This window comes from Dipodomys merriami, unplaced genomic scaffold (genome assembly GCF_024711535.1).
Source record: "Dipodomys merriami isolate MVZ:Mamm:240054 unplaced genomic scaffold, mDipMer1.0.p SCAF_49, whole genome shotgun sequence".
NCBI classification, from domain to species: domain Eukaryota; kingdom Metazoa; phylum Chordata; class Mammalia; order Rodentia; family Heteromyidae; genus Dipodomys; species Dipodomys merriami.
Genome location: NW_027206057.1, coordinates 1,295,735 through 1,307,437, shown reverse-complemented (window position 1 = coordinate 1,307,437; position 11,703 = coordinate 1,295,735).

Below are 11,703 nucleotides of genomic sequence, written 5' to 3'. Positions count from 1 at the left end.
TTTTACAATGGCAGTCTTTGGAAAATGAGTATATTTGCATTAGATAGCAAGAGTGGTTTATAGCTAAATCATCTTTGCCCCCATTTAAAATACTAGCTAGAGAGAATATTTAAATATAATACTCTTATATGTCAAAATATCCCAATGAATATCACATCCTATCAGGAATAGATGATGTTTTTGAGTGTAAGGTTTTATGTAGGCTACCTAATTTTTCTGACAGGCATAAAATGTATGTATAACAATGATAGATAGACCCTATTAGATTCACTCATAAAGATGCAATAATTCACATCAGGTTTAATATTATACTAATATTTCTAAGGCAGAAATATTTTGCATGACAATGAAGCAGACAAATCTTTAACTTTCATTGATTCCAGTTTTAGATTACTAGAAGAAAGTTTTAATAATGTAATATGCTTCATAACAAGTTGGTGTTTTTTTATTGTACCTACATACACCTACATCCTGTCTTTTAAATAAACTTTAACCAAAACTTTTATCACCTCTGTATTGTACTATGCAAAACATCATTCATTAGAAATAACTTATGAAATATACTCCCAGAGGAAAAAAACAAAGGAGGAAGTAACAATGCTCGATAGCAAATGTACTCACTACCTTACTCAGGTAACTGGAACCCCTCTGTACATATCTTTACAATAAAATATATATTAAAAATACTCCCAGAAATGGATCCTAAAGAAATCTATTGGATTCAATTAACCTTAAAGGTAATTTTCAGGCAGATTAAAAAAAATTAACTTACTTATTTATTCCCTTTTAATTTGTTTTCCTAACCATTCAACATTATTCAGTTGCAACTTTTCTTTCCAAGGATCATGTGTTTTTCCTAATACATTATGAAGACTCATTCAGTACCAAATTTGATTATGCGGTTTTGGCCATAGATCCTCCACAACAGTTTCCCAGATCTGCCCCCATGGATACTAACTTTGACCAAATGGCTAAATGTCTCTTGGCTTTGTTCCTAGGGAACTCGGAATTTTGGTGTTACCTCCAAATAGTCCATGCCAAAATAAAGCAACACAGAAGGTTTGCCTACATGATGTCATCAGATCCTGTTAAGGCTGAGATACATTTCTGAAAGCGGATTAATAAACCACCAGTTTACTCAACACATTCAAGTGGCAGTTGGAGAAAAACCAAATTCTTAAATGGAAATAATTAGGAAGTCACTGAGGCAACTATTTGGCCTCCAAAGCCACGAATATCTTTCTAAAAAGCTTCATACTTCTTAGTCAGTTTAAGAAGAAGGTGACTTAATTCTTATTTCATAAGAGGAATTAGGTGGCTGCCTGAACCTAGGTTACAGGTTCTACAGAGAAATCTCAGGTCATTTTCAGCTCTTAATCAGGCCAGGTATAAATTACAACAAAGAAAAGCAGACATGAATAGTTCCCCTACTTTTAGATGTACTTTGATAGGCAGTAAATGTATTCCAAAGTCTAAAAGCTACAGGACATGTATCTTACATTAAACAAGTATCCTTATGATTACAGAGTCAGACAGAATTCCCACAAAGTTGAACAAGGAACCTAGTTTCATTTCCATCTTTTGATAGGTTAAGGTACATCCTTAAGACTGAAGCAAATTGTATGAAGTAGGCCTCTCATGGGAAGAGAGGTAGCACAGTAGCTTCTTCTGCAGATAGAGATGTATAGTATGTACAATACACCCTGCCAGATTGATCAGATATTTGATCAAGGATTTCTGGTTGTATTTTATTTGAAGAACCATTGTGACAGGAGCTAGAGTTTGAACACATTCATAGACATAACTTATATACTTTACCTGGTAGTAACATTAGTTGGTTAATAATGTTTGGCCTCCATATCTCTTGTTTAATCTGTCAAGAACAAGATCTTGGACAACACATGTAAAAATACTCAAAGGAAATCTCCATTTCCTTTTCTTTTCTTTGTATTTGTGTAGTAGTTTGTGTAGTTTTTGTTTGTTGCGCTTAGGGATTTGCACTTGCTCAGCTTGCTCAGAAAACATTCTTAAATTTGACTCACACATCCATCTGTGTTTTTTTTTTTTTTTTTTTTTTTTTTTTTTTGGAGATGGAGTCTCAAACTTCCTTGCCTGGCCTTTAGCTGAAGTCCTTCAGGTCTTAGGCTCCTAGGCAGCTCGGATTTCTGTCATTAGCCACTAGTGCCCAACAATTATCTTCATTTATAAAATAAGGAAGTTGAGGCTCAGATTCATGACTAAAAAGAAAAGTGACTAAGCTAGGTGCACACATCAGATGAAAAGTCCAAATACTATTGTAAAGTTTTTTTACAAACATCTCAGATGTGAAAAATATATAACCTTCTAATTGTTGAAAGACTAATTTCAGCTAATTTCAGCTCTTTCCTCGAGTCTTCTCTTACTTTATTACCACTTTTGCTTGATAGGTACATCATCATTGGAATTACTCAAGATGCCTATCTTCATTCTGGACCTATTCAGAAAATGATGTTCAATATTCCCTTATTCTTAAAAGTATGAATTTAAAGGTGGGGTACATTGTGACTCTACTTCTGTGAGGAAGTAGAGATCAATGAATCGATATTGGAAGCTTCTCTTTTCACAATAAATTCTTACTAATTATGGATTCAAAAGATCTTTATGTGTAATATGGGAACAGGCTTACTCTACTTACTCTTTTTTTAATTGTACATAAGCCTATGCTAAATACTTATAATATTTTTCTTGATTCTGATTTGAAAGAACTCCCTGGGAAAACTTAACTTGTTAATAATATGCATTGTTAATTCTTACTAATAATAAAAAAATGTATGTTAAAATGACCTATCACCTGTTCACCTACAAATGCTACAAATGTTACTAAAATTTTATATTAATATCTAGAGTTATTTGTAAGGGTGATAAGAAATAGATATGATAGATGTGAAGGTCCTGATCAGTCCCTTCACTGTAACTTAGTACATTAACAAATTAAGCATCTATTTAAGCAGTGTATTTTGTAATAAATAGTTGAATATTAGCCAATCACAGCAGCTGACTTCAGTTAATCATATCTTATCAACTGATCAGATCTTGCTCAATTAATGTAAAGTTGAATCTATTGTCAATCAAGTGGTTTCTGTTTTCTTTCTATAAATGCTGCCTGCCCCCTTGTGGAGCTCTCAAATTTCTTCTGGTTTTGACTAGATCCGTATATATCACGCTGCACCAAAATCAAGTGGATCAAAGACCTCAAAATAATAGCAGACTCCATGAAAACATTACAGGAATAGGAGAAACTCTAGGGCTTCTTGGCAAAGGCCGAAATTTTCTTAATAGAGACCCAGAAGCACAACAAATCAAAGAAAGGTTGGCCAAATGGGACTGCATGAAATTACAGAGCTTCTGCAAGGCAAAGGAACACAGCTAGCAAGATCAATAGAAAGCCCACAGACTGGGAGAAGATCTTCACCAGCCATACAATGGACAAGGGCCTCATATTTAAAATATACTTACAACTCAAAAAACTAAATCCCCCAACAACAAATCCTCAAAGAAACCACTGCCCGATTAACAAATGGGCTAAAGACTTAAAGAGAGACTTCTCTGAAGAGGAAATAAGAATGGCCAATACACACATGAAGAAATGCTCAACCTCTCTAGCCATAAATGAAATGCAAATCAAGACAATGCTGAGATTCCACCTCACCCCAGCTAGAATGGCTATAATCAAGAAATCTAATAGCAACAGATGCTGGAGGGGATGTGGCCAAAAGGGAACCCTACTGCATTGTTGGTGGGAGTGTAAACTTGTTCAACCACTCTGGAAAGCAGTGTGGGGGCTCCTCAAAAGACTCCACATAGAGCTCCCTTATGACCCAGCAATCCCACTTTGGGGCATTTACCCAAAGGATCACAAACAAGGTCATACCAAAGCTACCAGCACAACCATGTTTATCGCAGTATTATTTACAATAGCTAAGATATGGAACCAACCCAAATGCCCCTCAGTAGATGAATGGATCAAGAAAGTGTGAGATACACACACACACACACACACACACACACACACACACACACACACACAATGGAATTCTATGCCTCCATCAGAAAAAAATGACATTGCCTCTTTCATTAGGAAATGGAAAGCCTTGGAAAAAATTATATTAATTGAAGTAAGCAAGGCCCAAAGAAACATAGGTCCCATGGTTTCCCTTGTTTGCAGTGACTCGTACATGTTTAGGACAAGCAGAGTAGGTCGAATATCACATATGACCATATGAGATAATGTTAAGCAAAATGTATCCCAAGACAGGGATACAAGAGGTTTCTTTTCTTTTCTTTTTTCCTTGCTAGTGTTTTTAATGTACTTACAATACACTATGTGATTCTTTTCTTTCTATTGTTTGTTTTTCCCCCATGGTCCCATGGTATAACCCCTGTTTTCACAAGGTGCTCTGCACCTTGTATATATATATACATATATATATATATATATATATTTGTATATATATATATATATAAAATCTTTGAAATTTGGGGAGGGGAAGGGATACTGCAGAACGCTTAAATGAGGATTCAGGCTGACCCATTGTGACTACGAGATATACAGGACACTATATTGAAAATGAACTTTACAATGTCGGGATCAGGAGAGCAGGAGGAGTTGGGAGGTGGGGAGGGAAGTGATGGTAGGGGAAAATAAAGGCGAAGGTAACAATGCTCGCTATGAAATGTACTCATTACCCTACTCATGTAACTGTAACCCCTCTGTACAACACTTTTACAAAAAAATTAATAAAAAAATTTCTTCTGGTTTTGAAGGTCACCTGATTAACAAATTGGTCTTTGTTCAAGTAAATTCTGCTTAGTTTGTTCAATGTCTTTTTAAAAAATAAAAAACTAGATCTTTAGAAGTTCTATATGTTGACTTTACTTCTAAAATTTATCAAAAAAAAAACAAAACAAATGCAGAAATTTAAATTTATGTAAAAATCACAATTTTAAATTATTTTCAAGATTAAAATAACTCATTTCAAATATACAGAAATGTTTGTAATAGAGCTAGTAATAGCATATTCATTATATATATACATAAACATACAGCATGTATGTACAGAAATACACAGAATATATTGACATGGATTCTACACACATTTATTTAGATTATTTTCCTCTACAAATAACAGAAGTCACAATTCCAATGTGGCTTAAAGAATAGATAAATGTGTTATTTTACATAGGTCCAGATATAAGGCAGCTATAGGTAGGATATGATCAGGAGATTAATAATATCAATGAAGACCTTTGTTCTTTTTAGCCATCATTCTGCCATTCTCATTGTGTTCATTTAGACTTTGAGTTGGCACCATAGTTAAATATTGATGTTGTAGTTAAGCTGTCCATGTATGGCGAAGAAAAAGGTGTCTGTATATTGGGGGGAAGGAATAAGGGAGGAGAAGAAAGAGAAATTTTCTTTGCAGAAGCAAAGAAGATGATTATATTTAATTTTGTGTTTTTTTCCTATATTGGGGTTTGAACTCAGAGCCTCAAACTTGTGCTTCCTAGGCAGGTGCTTTGCTGCTGAGCCACACCTCTGGCAATACTCTGTCTTTAATGATATATCATGAAACCATTTTCATGATTTTTATTGCCAACTTGAAATTTTTCCTTTTTTTTTTTTTTGGTAACATTTGGGTTTGAACTCAGGGCCTAAACAAATGCTCTACCACTTGATCCACTCTACTAACTCGCTTCAATTTTAATATGTAACACAATTTTTACCTTGTAGCAGTTATTCTATTTATATTTTCATTAATATTGTATGAGGTTACCTACTTTGCTCATATTCATTACTTATTCTGGTCGAGTAAGTTTTAAAAAAATGGTTATTTGCCATGATTTTACATTACATTTCTCTATTTTGAGTGAGATGATCAACCTTTTCAGACTTAAGAACTGTAATTCCTTGGGCTGGGAATGTGCATTAGTGGTAGAGTACTTGCCTAGTATGCACGAAGCCCCGGGTTTTATTTCTCAGTACCACATAAACAGAAGAAGCTAGAAGTAGTGCTGTGGCTCAAGTGGTAGAGCGCTAGCCTTGAGCAAAAGAAACTCAGGGACAGTGCCCAGGCCCTGAGTTCAAGCCCAGGACTGACTGGCAAAAAAAAATGTAATTCCTTTTTTTCTTAATTGTCTGTTCTTATCCTCTATTTTCTTCTACTTAGTTACTGGAATTTTGAAATTCTGTATATTTAAAAGTTAGACCTTTATATGTGATGAGACTTTTTTTTTACTTTATTTTGTTACTTTTGACTTTATTTTGTTTTGTTTTGACTTTGTTTTGTTGCAGTGGTAATGAGGGAACCAAGAGTCTCATACATTTTAGGCAATATTTATCGCTCAACCACATATTCCAGCTCATTTTTATAATGAAGAATTTTCTAGAAATTGGATGTCCTTTTAGGACATCATTCCTTACCTCTACTGGAGCCTCCCTCTCTTTACTCCAGAGGAAAATAATGCATACATTTTCGTACCCAAAGTCACAAAGTTTCTCCCTAACCACTTCATTAGTTGATTAGTTCTGCTCAATATGTCATTCTGGTTACCAAAGAAGTAAAGCTTTCCTCCACTATACCAGGAGATGTGGCTGCAAAAACAATTATGTCCCTGGTACTTTTCCCCTAAAATAATATATGAGTTCTGTCTCTTAAAAGCCAAATTCACTATGGTTTTTGTAATGCTATCTGCTCTTAATTTTCACATTACTTGCTACTGATAATCTATCTATCCCAAGGTCCCTAACTACTGTATTTTGGACCACAGTTATCTTTCCTTCCCCCTCTGAAAGTCTCCATACTTGGAAAATTCAGAGCCAAGTGAAAGATTTGCCCTTCCAATCTCTACATAGCATTTTTCTTCTCCCTCACCCCACCCCATCCTACATAGCCCCCCCCCCCCCGCCCATGTACTAAGGGTTGAGTCCAGGGCCTCATGCATGCTAGGTAAGTGCTCTATCATTTGAGCAATGCCAAAGGCCTTTTGTTGTCTCATTTTTGAGTTGGCCTTGACCTTGCAGTCTTCCTTCTTCCACCTTCCAAGTAACTAGATTAGAGGTCTGTGCCACCATGTTTGTTCTCTATATAGCACTTTATTGTTATTATTAATAAGTGGTACAAAGGGGTTACAATCCATATGTCCAGTAATGAGTACTATGCTTCTTGGACAATGTTACCCTTTCTTTCACTTTCCCCCATTTTCTCCCTCCTAAACCTACCCACAGATCGTATAGTTTATTTTTCACGTAGTATATATTGAAATCAATGACTGCATTTGCTCATTCTTCTTCCTTCCATTCCCATGTCTCCTCTTTGTTCCCCCAACCCCCACCTAAAAATCCCCATGTTTCCATTCATGGAATTCATTTTATGATAAATAATACTTTAATATTTAAAGGAGTTATGTCTTTGGGTTCCTACCTAAGGGTATCCTCCTTAATTTGACTGTGTGTAAATGCATAGATCCCTGTATAAGTTCTCATGTCTAGTTGTATTTTAGAACTAACTTCCACATATGAGAGAAAATATGCACAGTTGGTCTGAGTTTGGCCTACCTCACTTAACAGAATTTGTTCTAGGTCCATCTATTTCCTTGCATATGACATATTCTTTTTTTCTAAATGGATGAGTAAAATACTTTGTGTGCATGTATCTCATTTTCTTGATCCATTCATCTATTGTAGGGCATCTGGATTGTTTCCATAACTTGACTATTGAGAATAATGCATTAATGAACATGGATGTGCAAGTATCGTTAGCCTGACTTAAGTTGTTCTGGATAGGGGCTGGGAAGGTGGCTCAGTGGTAGAGTGCTTGCCTTGCATGCATGAGGCCCTGGGTTCGATTCCTCAGCACCACATAAGCAAAAAGAAAAAGAAAAAAAAATTGTTCTGGATAGATGCCCAGCAGTGGTATGGATGGTTCATAGGGAAGATCTATGTTTCGTTGTTTTTTTTTTTTTTGAGGAACATCCAGACTACCTATCCTGAGTGGTTGTACTAGTTTACATCTCCACCAACAGAACAGTAGGATTCTTTTTTCCACATATCTCCATTAGCATTTGTTGTTGTTCAAATTCTTGTTGGTGGCCAATCAAACTGGGATGAGATGGAATCTCAAAGTTGTTTTGATTTGTATTTCCTGTATGGGCAGGGATATTGAGCTTTTCCTCCTGTGTCTGTTTGTCTTCTGAGAAGTCTCCCTTAAATTCCTTTCCCCTTTATTGACTGAGTTATTAGTTTTAAGGGTCGTTAATTTTTTGAGGTCATTTTATGTTTTGGGTAGGAGAACCCTCTTGGAATACAGCTGTTAAATATCTAACTGGTAAAGATCATGTCATTCTAGTTCAGTAACTATGTCCTTTGCAGTACAGAAAACATTTATTTCGATGTGATCCTATTTGTCAAGACCATCTCTTATTTGCTGTGCCTCTGAGAGTGTTCTCCAAAAGTTTCTGCCTAGGCCTATAGGTTCTAATGTCTCTTACTCCATCTTGAAGTTGTTTCAAAGTTTCAGGCATGATGTAGAGGTCTTCAAGCCGTTTTGAGTTGCTACTGACTGTTTACAAGTTCTTGGCCCTGGCCTCGGGTTAGTTTGGATCTCTAAGACTTTTGAACTCCAGGATTTGCACTTGCTAGGTAGGGACTCTAGCACTAGAGCCATATTCCCAAATCCTTTTTGCTTTTTTCAGATAGGATGTTTTCTTTTCTTTGCCCAAGTAGGCCTAGGACTGTGATCCTCCTACTTATGCTTCCTCTGTTGAAATTACAAGACTGTGTGCCACAACTGACTCTAGATATGGATAGATCTAAGATTTATAACAACCTTCTGAAGCAAATGTAAGCTGTGTTTACATCCTTTATCATCCTATTCTGATTCTGATTGACCATGGCATTTCGTGTGAATAAATATTAATATGGGACTACATCCATCTTCTAGTCTTGGTAGCTATGGCAAAGAATCATACTGAGTCATAGAAAGTTGTAAGTAACCAACTCTGATTATTCAGGAAATAAATCAAGAATGTCTGCCTGGGTAGGTAGAACTATGTCATTTTTCACTGGAATTCTTCTTTATGCCAAGGAGTTATTAACAGAATAACTATTAAGAGGCTGTTTGGTTGTCTTTAAAAATAATCTCAGAATTTCTTGGTTTATATTTTAATTGAGTTTTTGCTATAAATATCAAAACAGTTATTTCCTCCTTTATCAACTGCCAAAATTTGCTTCTTTCTGTGTATCATTGTTTGCACCTTGCTTCAGTCAGGCCATATATTTGGTTTACTAGAAAGTTGTTCTAGAAATTTTCTTCAAACTATTAGGACTAAGCTGTAGTAGGACAGTTGGCATTAGCATTGTGACATCAATAAATGGTAGCAGAAAAAGAAATGCTGATCATATATTGTATCAAAATAAGAATTAATTTTAATTAATTTTAATGCAGTTGATCAATTTGTCACAGTTTAACCCAGAAGCTTTCAAAATCGACAATTAGAAATATTGTGAAAAATGAGGAATGATGACTTTAAATAAAGTTATTTCACTAGGTAAAGGTAAATGTATTAGGATGCTATTGTTCATGTTTTCTTTCCAAAATACTTTATGTCAAGAATATTTTTTGAAGTTTAAAAAAAATTGACTATCCTATAAAGCTTACTTGTTCAGTGGTAGCATCATTTAACCAGAAAATACAAATCTTCTGAAATCTTTAATCTTGTAACATCCAGCCTGACTTAAGCCTTGACTTTCCTAAATCCAAACATGCTGCAAAGATTGAGTCAGCTGTATTGTGCCATGGCCCATGGCCACATTGTGATTCTGGGAGCACATAGTTGGCAAGACCACCAAGCAGTCTCTCCAAGAGAACTCTAGCCAGGATCTTGCCAGCAGTAAGCAATAAGATGTCTTGATAGTTTGCCTCAGTGAGTTCTACTGCTTTGAGTAATAAAAATAACCAAGCCCTTTAAAACAAAGATTTATTAGTAACACAAATGTACAACAAAACATTTAGATACAATTTTTTTGCATTGACTCTTTTCACTGAAATATTCTACTTTGGAAAAGTTTGTCTATTTTTTTTGTAAAAACAAACATACTTAAGACATGAGTTAGTAAGTCCATGTATAAGTATTCATCTAAGGGCTGGGAAGGTAGCTCAGTGGTAGAATGCTTGCCTTGCATGCATGAGGCCCTGGGTTCGATTCCTCAGCACCACATAAGCAAAAAAGAAAAAAAAGCCGGAAGTGGCACTGTGGCTCAAGTGGTAGAGCACTAACCTTGAGCTGAAGAGCTGAGGGACAGTGCCCAGGCCCAGAGTTCAGGCCCCACAACTGGACCAAAAAAAAAAAAAAGTATTCATCTAAGAGAAATAAATACATACATCTACAACAAAATCTGTTCGTGAATGCTTAGCATTTTTTTTTCATTCATAACCCTAAATGGAACACAACTTGTGTTATCTAAATGTTAAAGGGATAAGGAAATTGTGGCATATCTATAAATGGAATGCAATTGAACAATAAGTGATTGAATTATTGATATCTGTAACAGATGAATGACTATCAAAAGCTTTTGTTAAGTGGAAAAAGCCACATGGAAAAGGCTACATGCTGTTTGAATAAAAATCAGTAGTTGTCAGTGGTAATGGGAGGTAAAGAGATTACAAAGTGGGGCTGGGAAGGTGGCTCAGTGGTAGAGTGCTTGCCTTGTATGCATGAGGCCCTGGGTTCGATTCCTCAGCACCACATAAGCAAAAAAAAAAAAAAAAAAAAAAAAAGCTGGAAGTGGTGAAAAAGCCGGAAGTGGTGCTGTGGCTCAAGTGATAGAGAGCTAGCCTTTAGCTGAATCGCTGAGGGACAGCGCCCAGGCCTGGAGTTCAGGCCCACGACCGGACTCCCCCCCAACCCCCCGCAAAAAAAAAAAAGATTACAAAGTGTTATAAGGACAATTTTTGTGACAGTTGAAATAGTCCAGCAAGTTATTCATCCCACTTTTTCTATCTTTATATTTAGGAAAGGTATATCGGATTTTATATAAATAAATATTATATACATAATATATCTGTCTTTAGGTGAGGATGCTTGAGGGGAAAATGGGGAAGAACCAAAGAAGGGGTGACATTGACCAAGAAGCATTGTATTCATAACCTGCCTTATGAAATTTTAGCCCTTTTGTAAAACTATTTAATAAGAAGAAGAAGAAAAGAAAAGTTATTCTGGAACAAGAACAATGGATTTGAGAATAGATGGAGGAAAATTGGTCATAGGTGAGTATAAAGACCAAACTTCAAACACCATACCACAAGCAAACCCAAACAAAACCAATACTGTCTAGTTAAAGTAGATGTGAGTGGGAAGAGATAGTAAGAGAATAAGAGAAGAATGTACAGAGTCTAAAGCTAGCCAGAAGAAAGAGGTTTAAGATATAGGATAAGAACAAATAGAGAAAGAAAAGAGACAGGAAAGCATGAAATAAGAGATAAAGGCAGATGCGGACAGAAGGGAACCTTACTGCATTTTTGGTGAGAGTGTAAACTTGTTCAACCACTTTGGAAAGCAGTATGGAGGTTCCTCAAATGACTCCACATAGAGCTCCCCTATGACCCAGCAATCCCACTTTTGGGCATTTACCCAAATGATCACAAACAAGACCACACTAAAACTACC